Source organism: Manis pentadactyla, chromosome 5 (genome assembly GCF_030020395.1).
Source record: "Manis pentadactyla isolate mManPen7 chromosome 5, mManPen7.hap1, whole genome shotgun sequence".
Lineage (NCBI taxonomy): Eukaryota > Metazoa > Chordata > Mammalia > Pholidota > Manidae > Manis > Manis pentadactyla.
In genome coordinates, this window is record NC_080023.1 from 70791535 (window position 1) to 70808224 (window position 16690).

At 39.4% G+C, this 16690-nt stretch overlaps 1 protein-coding gene and 1 pseudogene across 4 annotated transcripts in view; one reads left to right on the forward strand and one right to left on the reverse strand.

Moving 5' to 3' along the window:
• Positions 1-808: 808 nt before the first annotated feature.
• On the reverse strand, positions 809-11332 carry LOC118922993 (presenilins-associated rhomboid-like protein, mitochondrial; annotated as a pseudogene).
• A 197-nt stretch (positions 11333-11529) lies between these two features.
• Positions 11530-16690, forward strand: part of ARHGAP24 (Rho GTPase activating protein 24) — a 476093-nt gene continuing 470932 nt past the window's right edge. For 2 of the 4 annotated variants that reach the window (XM_057502414.1, XM_057502415.1), the window contains exon 1: positions 11820-11941. The gene's annotated coding sequence lies outside the window, so the exon portion shown is untranslated. Of the gene's footprint in view, positions 11942-16690 lie in introns of all 4 variants that reach the window. The other 2 variants (XM_036906338.2, XM_036906333.2) reach the window with 2 other exon arrangements.

Below are 16690 nucleotides of genomic sequence, written 5' to 3' on the forward strand. Positions count from 1 at the left end.
AGTAAACATTATTTAGTGTAGATAATTTATTAATCTTATTTTGGTCTGCAAGTAATTTTTAAAAAAGTTTTAAAGCCTCCTGACTGCTCAAAAACCACATAAGGTTCTGAAAAATATCTGTAGGTTTACTTAATAAGACTCATTAGTAAGTAGCCTAATAGGGAGTTATTACATAACTTCATCCTTGTGTCCTGTGTTGTTACAAAGCTGTATGTTCATGGACTATTAGTTTACAGTTGAGCCCAGTGTGTTTCACAATGGGAAGGGCCATTTTCATGGGGGATTCCTTGCAGCTATTAAATAAAAAATGCAGTCATAAAGTCACCAATCTTACCTCTGTAATTCAAATGAAAATTTTTTACTATTAATGAATTTATCCATTTATATTATACAAAATTATATATTTCAGAAACATAAACAGTAATCACAAAGTCAACATGGGTATGTCACAGGTCAACTAATAACGTATTCACATCAGGAGTATTGAATTTTTGGGCTATTGGGCTAAATAGTCCAAAAATTTTGTCAAAAATATTTAGAAAAAAATTTGCTTGCAAAATAACCTCTGAGTACAATCTGTTAAAAGGAACTGTACGTAGAAAAGCCTGATGTAGACAAGATTTCAGTTCTAGAGATGACATTTTTCATTAAAAAAATTAAGAAAGATCTTTGGTATAATCTTAAAATATTAATATAAATTGTCTTGAAAATTCTGAATTAGTATAATCTATGCATGTAAAAAGTACTTATTATTTTAAGTAACCATTTGATTCTTTTTTTAAAAAAATTAGAGATATAAACCTTTATTTCACAACTTTTCCGTAATTCCCTTTTCAGTAAGATGTGTACTGGGGACATAGTTCAAAATCCTGGGAAAGCTACATGCTGGGTATCTTCCAGACAGGAGCAAAGATGTGGTCACTCCAGGGCCAATGCGTTCCTGGGGCCTGAAGGCAGGATGAACCAACACACCAGTATCATCCATCCCAGTTTTACTTAGAGCCCCTCCTTTTTGGGGGCCATTAGTCTTTCTTTCATGCCAAATTTTCACTAGAGGCTCCCTGTTCTTCCAAATGAATTCATGAACCGTAAGTAATGTACCATATTCCAAAGAGAGCTCCCTAAGATGTGCTGCATGATCAAAACATCTCCATTCCAGGATCATTCCTGCTGTGTCTGTGACAATAATGGCTTTTGGGGCATTCGCTGCTGTGAACGTGAACGCTGGAAGGAAGATAACGGTGAGCCCTCCTTCTGGGATCTTAGGGCCGATGGCAACAAGGATGGTCATGATTGTGCCCGATGCACCAAGTGATGGTCCATATCTTCCTGTGACAATTTTATACACATAACTTATAAAGTTGGAAATAATGCCTGGAGATAAGTATGCTTCCATGAACTGCTCTTGACTCAGAATGTTCACTTTGCTGGAGGAAAAGTTCCACAAAACATAGTTCTTTGCTCCATGTGAAACAAGGAGAAATGCCTGGATGTTGACAACAACGTTGGAGAACAAAGGACCTTTGAGGCTGGATTGGATGTGAAATGTCTAATCATTGTCCTCTGTAGAGGAGATACTCTACAAAGAGAAGACAAAACCTTCTGCAGCTATGATACCCTGCCACAGTCCTGGCTATCACTGAGGTTATCCTCCACTTGTTAATCTCCTTTCTGAAGTTGTCTTCCTTTTGTAGTCTTATGCTTTCCAACCAACCAGGATTTGTACCATCTAAATAACCCTGGACCCTGGATTTCAGTGATGAAGTCGTGTATTGCCAAATTGCAGCTGACCCACATGCACAGCCTGTAAACCCAACAGTAAAAAACAAAGCCTTTACAAAAGTCCTTATGGGATAGGGAGAAGGATTCCTCCCACAGGAGGAATCAAAGCACATCTCTTATATGCTTCACTGCTTGTTCCTGTGTCTGATCTTCAAAGTTCAACCTTTCTGGGTGCTTATCTGAATCCGCATTTTGCTGAATAAGAAATTAAACCTAGACCGTTAGTGAGTACCATGTTAAATGTCCCTTCGTGGTTGACAAAATGTTGTCAGGCAATCCAGTCTGAGGAGCTCTCCTGCATGGAGGTGAGACCTCTTCCCATGGGAGAGTTTTTGACTCTGATCGAGTAAGAATTCATGAGCAGGTTGAACAGGTACGAGCAAAGAACAGTTTAATAAAACACACTTGAGCAGGGAGTGTGGGTGTGCTCCAGGGATGAGCAGCCACCATTTGATCTAATTTTTAAAAAATACAGTAGAACACATCATGAAGAATTAATAAATCATTTTATTCATAGCAAATGGCTTAATCTTAAATATTGGTTTTATTAATTTTATAAAAGGCCTAGGGAAATGGACACTTTTACAGTATACCCCAAAGGAGAAGAGAGATGGGGGGAGAGGTAAATTACTTTTAAGCCTACAGATTACATTTCTCTAAATTTTGTCAAGTTTTGGCTTAAATAAGTAAGTATGGGGAGCTTTAACCCAAATATATATGGTTTAGAATTTCATAAGCAAGTCAAGCTAGGGATTAAAATAAATGGATTTTATTGTTGTTTTAGGATGAGGTGGTTTTGCCTCCTGCACAGGCCTTGCATTTGGGTGGTGGTAAACACTTTTTCCATCTAGGTACATAGCAACTAGCTACATTCTTGAATTTACTCATTCTCCCAAGATATTTTTCTTCAATAGTATTACCAATATTGGGCTTAACTGCACTGTACTTCTAATTCCTTGTATAGTATTTGAGTATCCACAGCAGTTTAAAGGGACTGAGGCAGGGATTTGGCTAAAACTTATATTAAAAATGAATGTTCATATACTGGTTAAAGTCTAGGCTTTAGACTGTAGGCTGTGAATTACCACTCAGTAGGATCAATGAAATGCCCATCCCACTGAGCCTCCCACTGACCCCACAAAGGGTACAGAGCACCCTCTGTCCTCTCCGTGGGGGTTAGTGATATTTTCCTGCTACAGATCTCAGTGCTACTGTCCACTCGCTTACCTGGTGCTTCAGTCTGCTGCAGGCTGGGACCTGGAGGGCACAGCTGGGTTTGATCTTCCTGTTGCTGCTGATTGCTTCTATCGATGCTGAGCACCCTGTGTCCCCAACCTGGATAGGAGAGGTTTTCTCTAAGCTGATCTTATAATTATTTTTGGGGATGGTCTCATTCTCTGACTTGTATGTGTTTTTGAAATCCCCTTCCTGGAGAAACTAGGAATCATTTTCCCCAAGTTTGATTCAGAGTGCACTCATCTGATATCCCAGCCAAAAACATCCTTCACTGAAAATGCACTGGTGTCTCAGGCTGAAGTCTTGGGTCTTCAGTTTCCATCTCCTGGGACTATTACTACTAACCATTTAGAAACCTCTTTTACTGGTCTCTCCATTCTTGACTAAAGGACACCGGGCAGAGAGTCCTCCACCCCAGGCCTCTAGCACAGACTGCTCAGCTTCTTGAAACTCCACATTTGTCTTCCTCTGCCTCCACTCCAGTAAGTCCCATCTTGGTCCCAGCCTAACCTCTCTACTCTTGCCAATTAAGCCTTCACAAAGTTTTGTTGTCATGTTTTCAAACTTTGAAAAAGTTGAGACATTTGAGACAAGAAAAGAAATGCAGAGGATAGTAACTTTGTGGTCCTTCCTATTATTTTGTCTGCTTAATAGCCCACATCTTGACTGACCTTTGGTCATTGTCTTCTTGGAATACTCTCCTAGTTTATTTTGAAAATCTTTCACATTATTTTTATTGATATCCCAGGAAGTTTATGTTTGGCAATTTTTCAAATATCCAGGAATTAGTTCTCTTCAACTCTACTGCTTATGTAACCAGCCTCTGACTAGCTTTCCCGTGTCTTAAAAAGCAAACATCTAATTCCAGTTTTTCTTCAGCTTCAATTCATTTCAATTTCATTAATTTCTCAGGAACTCATTTTCAAGTTGGTGAATTATCTAAACCACTTGCTGTTCTTCCTGATATTTCTAGCTGCTTTTTGGCCAATTTACTGTTCATTAGCCCTTCCGATAGATGGTGCGCACAGAAGGAGTGGGAGAGCAGTTAATTTTGCTATTTGCTGGAAACTTGAATACAAGGTTTCATAGGATAGGACATTAAAATTAATACCTAAAAGGGGATTTAAAATTGGTCTGTAGGAAGATGACAGTCCTCTTCCTCACAAAAGAATGTAATGATAACAATTATTGTCAAGCACTTGACCAGTGTGAGTAATATGTGAAGGGGAAATTTTGCTGTCCTTTGCATAGGGGGAGGCTGCTGCTGTCACATTAGGGAAGAGAAGCCAGAATTTGTACCGCAATGTCTTGAATTCAAGTCTTATCTTCATCCTGCATTAACTTATGTGATCCTGAGCAAGGTGTATATGATGTTTCTCTTTGTTCTCTCTTCTGAAGATGTTAGCAATAACAGATTTTTTATAGCACTGTTGCAATGAAAAGACATCACATACAAGAAGGCACTTTAAAAACTATAAGGAATATTCCTTTTACTTTGTTATTATTATTATTATTGTCATTATTAATGTGTTTGAATAAGTTATTTTGATTCATTTACACTTAGTTGTGTGTTTTTCATGCAAGACAGTTTACTAAGTTGATGGTTCTATTTACACTTAGTAACAATAAAACATTTTATTCTTCTGAACAACTTCATTGGTTTGAAGTGACTTAAGGTAATGATCTCAGCCCCAAGTCTCTAGTTAACTGAGATACAGCCCAGACTAGGAAAATAACACTTGTTCAAGGATGGAATCAATTGTACCTAATATCAAGGCTATTAGCAGCCTTAACAGCTAAGCTTTGTATCTTTTTTTCTATTAAGGTATCATTGATATACAATCTTATGAAGGCTTCACATGAGCAACATTGTGCTTACTACATTCACCCATATTATCAAGTCTCCCCCCCACCAAAAACCCCATGTAGTCACTGTCCGTCAGCATAGTAAGATGCTATAGAGTCACTACTTGTCTTCTCTGTGCTATACTGCCTTTCCCGTGCCCCTCCTACATTATGTGTGCTAATCAAAATGCCCCTTAATCCCTTTCTCCCTCCCTCCCCACCCCCTTTCACTTTGGTAACAACTAGTCCCTTCATGGAGTCTGTGAGTCTGCTGCTATTTTGTTCCTTCAGTTTTTGCTTTGTTGTTATACTCCGCAAATGAGGGAAATCATTTGATACTTGCAAATGAGGTAAATTCCTTTGATACTTTTTTTTTCTTATTGATGAACAACTTTATTTTTTACACTGAAAAGGCTGATGAAAAACAATTACTAATCCTATTAAACAAAATGCAACATCTCAATTGAAGTATGGTAACTATACTCATTAAGTATTAGAATTTCTAAAACACAACTTGAGAACATCCAGCATGCATATTTAATCTCAGTACAATGATTCAACACCAAGTATATATGTTACAAGCACCAAGGCTAGATTACAAATTATCATAGTCATCGTCATCATCATCGTCATCGTCATCATCTACACGTTTTCTTTTCAATGTGTCTTATTTCACTGAGCATAATACCCTCTAGCTCCATCCATGCTGATGTAAGTGATAGGATTTGTTTTCTTCTTATGGCTGAATAATATTCCATTGTGTATATGTACCACATTTTCTTCATCCATTCATCTACTGATGGACACTTGTATCCATATCTTGGCTATTGTAAATAGTGCCATGGTAAACATAAGGGTGCATATGTGTTTTTGAATCAGGGATCTTTTTTTCTTTGGGTAATTCCTAGAAGTGGAATTACTGGGTCAAATGGTATTTCTATTTTTAGTTTTTTGAAGAGCCTCCATATTGCTTTCTACAATGGTTGAACTAATTTACATTCCCACCAGCAGTGTAGGAGGGTTCCCCTTTCTCTACATCTTCGCCAGCATTTGTTGTTACTTGTCCTTTGGATGTTGGCCATCCTAACTGGTGTGGGGTCATATCTCACTGTGGTTTTAATTTGCATTTCCCTGGTCATTAATGATGTGGAGCATCTTTTCATGTACCTGTTGGCCATCTGAATTTCTTCTTTGGAGAAGCGTCTGTTCAGATCCTCCACCCATTTTTTAATTGGGTTATTTGCTTTTTGTTTGTTAAGGTGTATGAGTTTTTCATATATTTTGGATGTTAACCCCTTATCAGATATGTCATTTATGAATATATTCTCCCATACTGTAGGACACAATTTTACTGTAGGAGAAATTGTGAGTCAGCAAGCATAAGGAAACTCTAAAATTGTAAGTTAGAGATTTACAAATGTACACTGAAATTATAAATCAGGATCTTTTTCTGGAAGTTGACTGAAGGGAGTCTGCATATCTTGGAAGGGAGAGTTTAGCTTTTTAATAGAATCCAGGAAACTCTTGAGTCTAGGTCTAAACAATACTGAAGAAAACCATTTTTTCAACAACTGGTGTTGGCAAAACTGGATAACTACATGTAAGAGAATGAAACTGAATTATTGTCTAATTCCATATACAAAAGTAAACTCGAAATGGATCAAAGACCTGAATGTAAATTATGAAACCATTAAACTCTTAGAAGAAAACATAGGCAAAAATCTCATTAATATAAACATGAGCTATTTTTTCCTAGACACATGTCCACGGTCAAGGGAAACAAAATAAAAAATGAACAGTAGGACTACACCAAGCTAAAAAGCTTCTGTACAGCAAAGGACAGTCAGTAGAACAATAAGGGATCCTACAGTATGGGAGAATATATTTGTAAACCACTCATATGATAAGAGGTTAACATCCAAAACATATAAAGAACTCACATGCCTCAACACCCCAAAAGCAAATAACCCAATTAAAAAATGTGTCGAGAATCTGAACAGACACTTCTCCAAAGAAGATATACAAATGGCCAACAGGCACATGAAAAGATTCTCCATATCACTAATCATCAGGAAATGGAAATTAAAACCACAATGAGATCACCTTACACCAGTTAGAATGGCCACTATCCAAAAGACAAGAAATAATAAATGCTGGTGAGGGTGTGGAGAAAGAGGAACCCTCCTACACTGTTGGTGGGACTGCAAATTGGTACAACTGCTGTGGAAAGCAGTATGGAGTTTCCTCAAAAAACTAAAAATAGAAATACCGTTTGACCCAGGAATTTCACTAATAGGAATTTACCTAAAGAAAACAAAATCCATGATTCAAAAAGATATATGCACCCCTGTGTGTATTGTTGCACTGTTTACAATAGCCAAGATATGAAAGCAACCTGAGTGTCCATCAGTAGATGAATGGATGAAGAAGAGGTGGTACCTATACACAATGGAATATTATTCAGTCGTAAAGGAAAAGAAATCCTACAATTTGCAACAACATGGATAGAGCTAGAGGGTATTATGCTCAGTGAAATAAGCCAGGCGGAGAAAGACAAATACCATATTACTTCATTTATTTGTGGAGTATAACAAGAAAGCAAGTCAGAAGGAAGGAACTGCGTTAGACTTACAGACACTAGAAGTGACTAGTGGTTACCAAGGGGGAGGGGGGAGAATGGGGGCAGGGGAAGGGGGACCGCTGAACCACTGTGATGTTCATTTGATAAAATTTAAAAAAAAGATTGTCAGAATTTTGAGGTAGTAGAAATATTAGATGTCCTCCAATGCAATCTTCTATTTTTTAAGATGAGAAAATGAGCCTCCAGAGTCATTAATGGTTCACGATTTAAATGGCATAGTTAGTACTAAATCCAGGTCCTCCAATATGATTTCACTTATTGAGGAATAGAAAAACAAAGCAAAACGAGGGGAACAAAAGAGCAATAGACTCATAGACACTAAGATGGTGCTAGTGGTTACCAAGACGGAGGGGTTGGGGTGGCTGGGGTGGGGAAGGGGGAGGGAGTAAAGGGGCACAATAATTTACAATCACAATATAAACTGGTCACGGGGACGTTAGTACAGCATGGAGAATACAGTCAATGATTCTGTAGCATTTTTCTGTGTTGATACATAGTAAGCACACTAGAGAGGGTGAGGATTTAGTAATATAGGTAACTATTAAACCACTGTGTTGTATATTTAAAACCAACCTAAGATTATATATTAATGATACTTCAATAAAAAAAATTAAAAAAAAAAAGGAAACCATTTTAATTGGAAATTGATGTTTGAATATGAGGCCTAGGCAAAAAGGACCTTGCTTTGGTTAGTAATAGGATCTAAACCCTTATATAAGATAGGCACACACACACACACACACACACACACACACACACACACAGGTGAAGAAACAATCAGGCATGTTCAAAATGTTAATACTTATCTCTGAATGGTGAGATTATGGCAATTTTTAATTTCCCCTTTTATGATTCTTTGTAGCTTCCCAATCTTATGAGTTGAACATATATTAATTACATAACTAAACAAAAAACAGCAAACACTGCTTTAAAAATAAATTTAATCATGGATTGAGTTTTTTGTACCATCTAATCTGGGGGTCTAGGGGTGATGGAGTGTGACAGGACTGCCACCAAAACTATGTCAGTTCAATAAGAATATGGTGATGGTTGATACTGTGCTCCACTCAGGTGCATAACATGCTTCAATTTTAAGGCCCATGACTGGTCGCAGTGATGGAATTATAGAGATGGAAGGAACCCACTACCATAGCGGCCCCTGTCTCCTTTGCACTTTCTCTCCTCTGTTACCTTTCTGGTAGGGATTTTGGCTGATTTATTGGGTCCACCATTTCAGTAGTAGTGCATTCCTTCCTCCTTGAATGCTATGAACCAAAGCTATGGGGATGGTGGCCCTGAAACTCCCTCAAACTTTTTCCACCTTATTTAGCTGAGACAAAACTGGACTTTCTCAAAAAGGACCATCCTCCAGGAAATAAAGAGCAAAGGCATAAACAGACATTTTACACAGACATGCTTTAAAGCACAGCCTTTTATCTTAACCCTGAAATCATATCTTGGCATATTCCAGTACCCACACAAATTCTGCATTGTTGGTGAGAGCCTGAAGGAAATGTTAGGATTTTGGCAATTGTTGACTACTCAGTTTTGTTACTATGTTTTTTGACCTCTTAGGAATTTTTATTTTCCCCAAAGAAAACATAATTAAAGGGCCCCAGTATCTGATATTAATGGACAAGTGGGTAACATGACAATACATTACTCTATGCTAAGGTCTTCAAGTAATCTGGTGGAACACTTTGTAATTTTTAAATTAGCGAAGTGCATTAAAGCACATTTTAAATCCATATGTGTTTAATAGTACCATCTGACCTATATACAATCTTAGACAAAGTGACTGCACAATCTTTTACTGAGGTTCCTTTAAGTTCCAGTTGAAGTGGCCTGACAGAAAAGGCATCTGGGGGTCTTTGTCTGTGGTGCTTTTCTGTCCTTGACTCTGGCAATCCTGGTACTCAAACACTTTGTCCAGGTGTAGTGAGGCCATTACTTCTTTCCCTCCCTTTCCTTCCCTTTCCCTCCCTTTCCCTCCCTTTCCCTCTCCTCTTTGCCTGCCTCTTCCACCCCCAGCCCATTTCATTTCTAGGTCCCTGAAATCCCTCTGGTCTTGGAAGTGTTACACATCCTCCTTATAAACCGAAGACCTTCAAGTCCTGCCTGCCTTTTATACTAACTTTTCATAGGCCCATCTTTGAGAGTGTCTATGACTTAGGAATTCTGGAAAGTTAGCCCTTATGCCTGAGGCGTTTGTAGGGTTTGTAGAGTTTATCCAAAGCATGCCTTTAACTCAGAATCGAGATGACTGGTGAAATTCAGCTTTAAGTGAATTCAGTTTAAATTGAATGGCAGGTAACACCTTCCCTAGAGTCTGTGTCAGTAACATCAGCTTCCTCCTCTGGTTAGAATCTTTCAAGTCTGTGATTTAAGAGTTTATTTCTCCTTTAAAGTTGCTACAGTCTGTAAGAGGGATATCTCCCAGTCCCAATTAATCCACAAATAAAAGAGGAACAACATTGAGTCCCATGAACAACCAAGCATTTTCTCTTTTAGGTTATACTCTCTTGTAACAAAGACTTTAGCTAGATCCCTAAGGGGCTTCAAGAATAGGAATATAGTGGCCCTTCTCTTTCCGCAGAGAAGTGGAAGGGGAAGAGGGGGGCTTTGGTAGATACACTTCCCTCCTGCTATCCCCAAGTGGCAATCTTCCTATCCTTCAGTTCTACTGTCTGGTTTAAGATAATCACGTACATCACTCATGTCAGCAAAATAATGTCAAATGGGAAGAGTGGAGGCAGAAGGCAGGAGATGTGAAGGGAAAGGACTTGGGTGCAAGGGTGTGTCACAGAGGCATGTGTTAACCTTTTGGATTAGGGACTATCTGGTAATCACCCTGAGTTTTGTCTTGAGGCTAAATTGCTTGTGGTAGTAATTGTTAGATCCTGAAATAGGTTACTGACAAATAGCTTCCTTGTCTTTTTTAAATGTCACCATCTTGAATCATACTTATTTGACACTTGTCTTCCTGAAGGCTTTGAGTCCACCAAGTGTGTGCAGATTTCATGCTGGTTAATTTCATTGTTTTCCAGCTTTCATCTAAAACTGTCCATTAGCATTTACCTGCCAGGGTGCAGCCAGAACACATAAAGCCGTATGAGCCAATGAAGGTCATTTATTACTACCAATTAGAAAATAAGCTACATTGCTTTTGGCTAGGAATTCCATACTCAGTTTTAAAAAGGAAATGCCCAAAGAGATTTTCCCCCACAGAACTTAATTTGATTCATTAAAGGGCTGAGAATTCTCCCGCCAGAAAATCAATTTTCTAGTGGGACAGCAGGCTGGGATGGGGCAAGTTACCAGGAAGAAAGACTCCAAGAGACCAGAGAGAGAGACTAAAAGAGAAAAAACATGTAGGTGTCTGCACAGACTTTTATTTTGGGGGTTTCTAAATCTGAATGTGTGCTCTTCTTCCATATCAGTGGAGGTTCCTGATGAGAACACTCTTATTTTGTGTCTTAAGGAAATCTCGTGATGATTTTTAAGTACTTTAAAGCCGAGATCTTTATAAAGCGTTGAGTTGGCATTCCAGGTAACCAATACTGTAAGATCTAGACTTGAAACAGACTCTTTTTGGTGCTGGTGGTGGTGGTAAGAGAGGGGACTGTACCAGCAAAAACGTTTACTGATGCAGAGCGATAAGAGGGCAGGAGACATGTATTCTCCAACCTCTTCCGCACCCACAGCCCCAGGTCTGTGACCAGGAGGTATCTCTGTACGCACAAAGTGACAGCGAATGATGCCAGCTGCGGAGGGACGGATGCGGGGCAGGCCCTGGTCGTGAGGGAGCCGGGCTCCCGGCAGTGTCATTCGGGCTCCAGATAATCTAGCAGTGCGGCGTTTCACGAGGGAGGGCAGGGCTGCTCCCGGCCTCCCCGGTAGTGCTGCTCAAATCTTGTGAAGCTACCAGTTGCCAAATGAAATCTGAAACCCCGGGCTGCGTCTGAGGGTTGGCCTGGCTCAGTTGTTCCAGCCTCTTGTACTGTGTATTTACACATTCACACACAATCACTCTTTCTAACTTCTGGGACTCTTCTTTGCGCAACTGCTAGGATTTCTCAAGTGCATGTGGCAACTCAGCCCAGCTCGGTCGGGGTGGAAACCGGCGGGGCTCCGGAGGGTCTGGCAGGCCAGGGGAGCTGTCAAGGCTGCGTCGGGGAAAGAAGAGGATCCAGGCGCAGCCGGTTGGGGGGAATCACCCACAACTTTCCACCCAAGCCGCAGCTCTTTCGGCCGCCGCGCATTTCCTCCGAAACCACAGCTGCGGAGCCGCCAAGTGCATGGGGCGCAACACTTCCCCTTGTGGGAAGTAAAGTGGCCTTCCCTGCCCCCCTTTTTATTTTTCTTTTCTGGGCTTGTCCTGGGATCCTTTTCCTTCGCAGCAGCTGCCGTCCCGGGTCTCGCTGCGCCGCGAGCAGGGTAGGTGACGCCGCCGCGGGGGTGCGCGCCGGGGCCACCGCGGGAGTCTGGGGCGCTGGGGCTGCGGGCACAGTTGCCAGCGACCCGGGAACAGGCAGCGGGGGGCCACGCGGATCTCAGGAATTGCGAGCGGGTGCTGTGTGTGTGTGCGTGTGTGTGTGTGTGTGCGCGCGCGCGACGGGAAACAATGCTCTTATTTTTAAAAGAATAAAAACGGCGCAAGCTGGTAGTATGTGTTTCTGGGCTTAAAAATAGATGAAATTAATAAAACCTCTTCATGCAATTCAGTTCGCTTATTGTCCATGACCCTTTCCCTTTGCTTATTTCCGCTGGTGTCTTCTGAGAGTTCCCTAGATCACAGAGGTGGGTTTTACTAATAAACACTTTTATCGCAAACATAAAGCCTTAGGGAATCTTTGGTGAATTTTAAGTTACCCAAAATATTTTGCTTAGATTTAAAAAAAAATAACTTTTTTGAGGAAGTATTCATTCTCTATCAGTCTGAGGATATGTAATATATTCTCATTAAAAAATACTTTAGAGTGCATTTTTTTATAAGTCTACAAACAGAAGAGGAGATAACATTACCCTGGATTTCTTGGAGGTGTTAGATTTTTAATTCCTACCAGTAATAGGAAGCCCAGACTCCCTTGTATTCTGTGTCTATTTTAATTCATTTGAATTAAAAGATAATCACCAACCCATTTCTGTTTCCGCCATAGTTTCTTTTATGTTACTCTTTTTTATAAACCTAGCACAGGCATCAGCATTTCATCTCTTTCTAAAAAGAGGAAATAAATCATGCTGGGTATTTGAAACATAAAAGTTGTAAAGGGTTTGCTTATCCATAAGTAAAACAATGTGTGTTGCTGTGTCTACTAAGTAAGACAAATTAATTGAAATCCAGGGGTATTTACAATAGAGTTAAGAGCTTTATTCAGTTACTAAGAAGGAGATGGACAGATGGATTAAATACAAACAGTCTGTCCCCTGATTCTAATTAGAGTCAAAACCAACCCCTGAGGGCAAGGTTGGATGTTGGTATTAAACTGGGCATCATAAAACATAAAAGACACAGAATTAATATATTAGAAAAAGCCAGAAAACAAGTATAAAGCCACATCAGACTTGTTAAGATCTTGCCCTCCCTTTAATGTTTCTTAATACTTCCTCTTCTCTGGGGATGTTTCAACTGCCAGGAGAGCTCAATAATACCATTCCTCTTTTCTGTCTTCCTTGAGTACCTGACTTTCAGGTAGCAAGCTGAGAAATCTGTTGTTCTCTTTACAACCATTACTGAGTTGTTGGAGAATTCACCTTTGCTATCTTGGAGGACCAAGATATTGACAGAACTTTAAAATATATATCCTCCTTCCACTCAGAGGAGAAATATTTTTGATGGAAGAACTTTAAGTGGGAATAATGGATAAAGTGTGAAATTTTCAGATCTGGAATTTAGTTTGAGGTATGTGTAAGGAATACATTGCTAGAGTGATATAAGGAAAGAAAATCTGTAATCCTTTCTACATGTGGAAGGCTGTTAACACTTAGTCTGCCCTTGTCTTTCAACTGCATTATTTTGTTTCAGTACTTCATCTCAGAGGTTTGGATTTGAGAGGGGGATGGTTTCACAGCAATGTAGCAATGTTCTTTTGGGATATATGTATATATATATAAAATGAGAATTTGAGCCGTTTTGACAATATAGCCTGATAGTAAGTGGAGAAGAATAAAGTTCTCAAGAAATTAATAAGAAAACACTGCAGAACAAACAACAGTGCATCTTTCCAGACAGAGCATAGATTTAAGCTTAAAAGTAAAAAGTGTTCTGGGCTGAAATTCCCAGTGAAATCCTTTCAGGTTTTGCTTTGTACAGTAATGGCCAAAGCTCTGAGAGTTTTCATTGCCCATAGTTTTATTTACTGTGTGATCGTGGGATCTGGGGGTTGGGGGAAGGGTGGTGAAGGAAATGGGCAGGGAGGGTGCGGAATGTGCAGCAGGTGGTAATGAGTGGTTTGAGTCTGATGACTTGGCTGTGTTGGCCAAAGCCTAGTTACTGTTTACCAGCAGCACCCTTGGTAGATTTGCTGTGACCTACTGGCCCATTGAGTATAGTTTCTTTCTGGCTCTCATAGTGTCTGGGTGGTTTCTTGGGGCTGAGAGCAGGCGGTGTTGCTGTGAAGCTCGACGGTGCAGTTGGCTCCTGTTCTTACTATTTGCTGTGCTGTAGGACCATTTTAGTTACCTGTAGTTATTTTCCTGAGGTGTATTCCAGCCAGTGGTGAAGGGTTCTTTTTCTGAGTCGAGTTTATGTAATGCTGATTCCTTCTTTCTGCTATGTTTCAATTTTTGGTAAAGGTGAGTGCTTCAGAAAAACAAGATGGAAGAGGTGGATAGAGCCTCAGCTTGGAGCCCATTAGGAGGGACAGCCACCCAATTAATCGATGTTGGAAGTTGATGATAACAAGAACTGGACACGTCCATTTTACACTGATCACATTTTACTGAGGAAAAAGAGCAGAAGAGATTTTAAATAAAACAATGCCTGTTTACTCTTAAATCCATGGTTAAAGGATTAAGATTTCTCCCAGATGGAGAATGGTATTTAAAACTAAAATTGTAAATAGTCAACTTAGCCATGAAGTTAATGCTCTTCATGTGAAGAGTTGCAGGCTCAGAGTGAGTCTCGCAGTGGTAACCCATCTGTCTTTGTTCCACAAACTCAAACTTTACATGATTATGATGGCTTCAGTGGCTAAGTAAAAGCACATTTAGAAGTGGAAGAATTACTGTGATGAAGAGTCAAAGAATGTGTGCTTTCAGAGGTTATTGTGTACACGTGTGTTTTTAAGCAGCATCTATGCTCTCCTGTGGCAGTCTACAATTAATCTTTATAAAGTGCAGACCTCTTTGTGTAAATCCTTGTTCTAAAACCTCTGATGGATCCCAATGACCTACAACATAAACTGCAAACTCTTTAGGATAGTGACAAATGCTCTTCAAAGCCCTTTTGTTTTAGCTTTCTACACAAGGGACCCGCACTGTCACACTCTGACTTCTTGTTCCTGGATTTTCATTCTTCTGAAACTCCCTGTGCCTGGAAAGTCCCACTGGCTTCTTCTTGGTCCATTTCAAGTGGAACTTCCTTTGGGAGAACTTACCCAATTCCATGCAGGAAGAATTAATCACTTCATCTTGGCCGCTTCCATGGTGTCTGAACATACTTTGAATAACTAGTTTTAATAATTTTTATGAGTCTTCCCTGCAATCAATCACTGTATTCCTTAATGGGCATACTGGTTGTGGGGGGCCCTCCTATATCCTAGTGCCCAACCCAGTGTCTGAATACATAGCAACAATGATAATGTTTCCTTAGAAAGTGAGCAAAGTCATGAATGAATAAAGTACTAGTGGACTCCAGTTTATGCAGATAGTTATTTCCCAAAAGTCTGTTTGAAAAATGTCTGTTTGGACTCTGTTCATTTTCTCAAAGTAGCAATGCTACAAAACATAATTCGCTTTCCAGACCAGCCCACACATGCCTACTTAATTCCTACAATAGGTGAAATAGTGTGCTTTTGCAATTATAAAGCAAAGGCAAAACAAAAAACTACTGTGGAATCATCTTTTTCTTTTGTAAATCACAAAATATACTTGAGCTTAAAGATAAAAGTAACAGTTATAATAGTTACACAATTTTCAACAATTGCTTTTTTATATGATACTATAGAGTCTGTGTTCTATCAAGTCCCCATGGGAGGTCCTGGATTTGGCTGTAAGGACTAATAATGGAGTTAGATTTGGAGATATTGTTGCCTGTGGAATTCCTATAATCTTAATTAATCAAACAAAATAGAAATACTAATTTTAGCTATTTAATAATTATCTTGAGTACCAGTGCTTGAGGGAAATTGGATTTAATTAAAGGAGAGGGTGGAAGTGGATGGAGAGGATGAATTCAGAGGGCTACCTGCTTTCCTGTTACTGATGATTTATTACATTGATTTCCTTTTTGTGTCATATGAGCACTCAGGCAAATCCAAAGTTTCTTTCTGAGAAAATATATCTCTGTTTACAGTTAGTTCTGCTGCCTAGCATGGAGAAGGGGGTCGCACTCCATTTGAGCCAAAATAAAAGTGGGCTCATTTTGGTTTCAGAGCAGGGGTACTTCTGCCACTGGCATACCTGCTTTTAGCACGTGAATGATTTTTCAATCAGAAATTCATAATACTTAAGTTTCAGGCACTAGCCAGGACCTGTAAGCTCAAATTGCTCTGTATATAGTATCTCTGAAAAGACTGGAAGAGGTAACATTGATATTTAAAAGTAAAAGTCTACCCTGTGTTCTAAATCTTATATGCTCTCTATTTTTATCATATTACATGACCAGAAATGTACCTACCCTAATCACATTGCAACACCTTTTTGTTACTTTGTCTTCATTATTCCATGCTTTAATATAATGTTCTTTAGTTTTTCCTGGGAGTCAATATCAAAAGGATGGGCTGCCTGGAAAATATCTTGGCACTTTTTGTTATGTATTTCAATATTCTTTACATAAGAATCTTTATAAATTCATCTTTGCTTTTACTGCTTTAAAAAGCTGGTCTCTTCTGATTAACTTGCATTGTTTCTTTTGTTGGGAGAGGCTAAGAAATCACTATGTTTCTTATTTTAGCTTGTCACCCAAGAAGCTCAGAACTAAATTTGATGCTCGACTGTACCTTAGTTGAAGTTTTCTTATGGTGT